This window comes from Apteryx rowi, unplaced genomic scaffold, assembly GCF_003343035.1.
Source record: "Apteryx rowi isolate R43461 unplaced genomic scaffold, aptRow1 scaffold_315, whole genome shotgun sequence".
NCBI lineage: Eukaryota > Metazoa > Chordata > Aves > Apterygiformes > Apterygidae > Apteryx > Apteryx rowi.
This window is the reverse complement of record NW_020449586.1, coordinates 353580-356460: the sequence shown is the minus strand read 5'-3', so window position 1 is coordinate 356460 and position 2881 is coordinate 353580.

The following is a 2881-nucleotide window of genomic DNA, read 5'->3' as shown; positions in this document are numbered from 1 at the left end:
AAACATGAGGCACACATTATATGCAAGACACCAACAGAACAAAAACTAAAGCAAGCCATTACCACAACACCTCGATCTCCTTCTTGAAAATCCAGTAGCACATAAAGCATTAAGCAAACTGTATCTAAATTAGAACTCTCAATCCCTGCTAGTCTGACTACATTGAAAGAATCAACACAAATTATATACACCAAATAAGAGAAATCCAAGTTAGATATAAGTCAGTCTTCTGCTCTAGAAATACCAAATTAACTACATGTATTATGGCAGCTTGAAAATCAAATCAGATGATTAGTTCCTTGCTTTCCTCCGTACTTGCAAGAACTTATGAAACAAGCTACTTTTGTTAAAAAAATAAATAAAATTGTATTACATACATCTCAAGCATCCTCTCAATACCCAGCAACCACCACCCAAAAAGCAAAAATCTACTAACAGAACAAATTCAAGAAAAAGACTGCAGAAATCTGAAGTCCTAACTCACAATTAGCTTCTGCCTCTATATTTTTCTCTTTGGTAATACAGGGGAAAAAATCTTACACATGGAGCAGATCACTGTTAAAGGATAGTTAATGGACAAGTTTATCACTCACTGGCTATAAAAGTGGCTAATTAACAGTCACTGCCCTTGCAGTCACTAATATTTGCTCATACTGCCTGAGACTTAATTCAGTGACAGAAAATTAGATTGTTAATTCCTGCCTTAAAACTATACAACCACAACACAAGATAGGCTGCTCAGAATGTTCTAATTCAAAGCAATTGTCCCTAAGTTCTGCCCCCAACTTTATGTCTAGTCAAAATCAGAAGTGACTGATCTACATATACAAGCATATATGAACTGATTACATAGACCTGACACATAAAACTATTCAGTTGTGTGAACTAAACATGAAATTAATGTTAAGCATTAGTAAGACAGTCAGAAACCATATTACATAACCATCTCAAATATGAAAGCATTTTTTAAAAATGTAACAGGAGTTAAAGTATCTTAAATGTAAACCAAATTTGGTATATACGTAGTAACACACTTCACTGAAATATTCCAAAAAGATTCTACTCTAGTGTTAATCAAGTTCAGTGCACCAAGCTTATATACAGACACACGCACACAAATCAAAGCCTTTTGGCAAGCAGTTCTGAAAACAAGACCAAAAAAAGGCATTTCAGCACCTTTACAGAGTATTAGCAGCAGAAATCTACTACCCTTTTTCAATTTTCACTTTCCACATCAACTTTTAGAACAGCCCAAATCCTGCACACTGTTCCATATGTACAGACATTCATACACATACAATGACTCCTGAGGCATATGGAGCTCTGCACACCTGATGTGAAGATGTGCCCGAGAGGGTCCTAAATAAAGAGCCAAAACTAATAAGTCTACCTAAAACTTGTTTAAAAAAAGAAAAAAAAAAAGATGATTTAACTTGATGGCAAAGACATAACAAAGCATTGTATTTACCTTTAAACATGAAATATTGCAAAAACGTCTCAATGTCCTTCCTGTTTCATACACAGAAGAGCTCTGAGTTTGTAAGAACTAATAGTTTGGTAAAAACTAATAGACTCATAACGCTTTGGAAGTTCCACTGAACTCAGCCCCAAATCAAATTGCAAGAGACACTGAAAGCAGAAGAGGGGAGAAAAAAGAATCCAGTGGCATAGTCAAGAGCAGCAAGTTTTGTAACCRCTTGAAACTCCACCCTTCCATAAACATTACTTAGTTCTACCAGTCGTCATAGAAGTTGAAGTGAGAGCAGTCTAGTCTCTTGTGCTCTCCACTCTTCAAGCCAGCATGATTGTTCTTAGTTCTGGCAGATATATTTTTTAAAAAATGAGGAAAAAGTGCAATTAAACACACTTGCGGCCTTTGAGAAGTGTCTTCTCAATAGGGAAAATAATTACCTCACTTTTGTATCCACTCTCTTCAAGAACTTACAGCACATTTATAATTTAGGATTTTATACGCCTAACGAACGATCATATACCAGAGACAAGAGCATAATGCAGAAATGAACACAGATTTAAACAGCTATTCTGGGCTATAAACCAGGATGGATATAAGCCAATTTTTTTAATGCAATACATTTTAATCAATTATTTTGTTTTAAATAATCATATAAAAAATACATTTTAAAAATTTAGCAGCCTATATTACAATACTTTATTAAAATTACAATTGAACACCTATACTAACTATACTACAGTATGTACCTAAGTTTCAAAAAAAAAAAATCAAATCTCCAAATTGTGTAAGTTACTGGGTAAGCACTACTAATTAAACTATGCTAAAGTGCTCTTCCTTGGGTGAAAGCAATTTTTGTTCTTGTTTCAGTTATTTCGACCCATCCAGCTCAAATGCTATCTTCCTCAAAGTCAAGACACTAGTCACAAGAGGAGGAAATGGGAAAGCGAGGTTTCTACCCCCTATGAATAAAAATGAGGTGCTAGAAGGCACATCTGTGTTCCGAAGTCTTGAAAGATGTGATGATCATAACCAATCTCTTAACTAGAGAGAAAACTACTTCATTTAATAATCAGTTTTAAAGCCAAAATAGGTATTCACCAACTGTGAGGTAACTTTGCTTTAATTTGTTTTAAAGTGCAGGATTTATGGATATAATTAAAGATTTGAGCTTTCGCTGAAACACAACTTGATACAGAGCAAAGGTAAAAATTAGTAAGAAAGCCAATAACGCATTTCTCCGACTGAACACAGAGGCTAAGAAACTGAGGAAACCGCACGCTGTGCTACCAAACTCATTAAGTCAATACGCACACTGCTGGGGCGTTAAGAGCACAGCTTTGGTGCAGACGAATGTTACGTCAATGTTTACAAGCGCCTGTTCGCACATCTTTTGTGTTGCCACTGGGC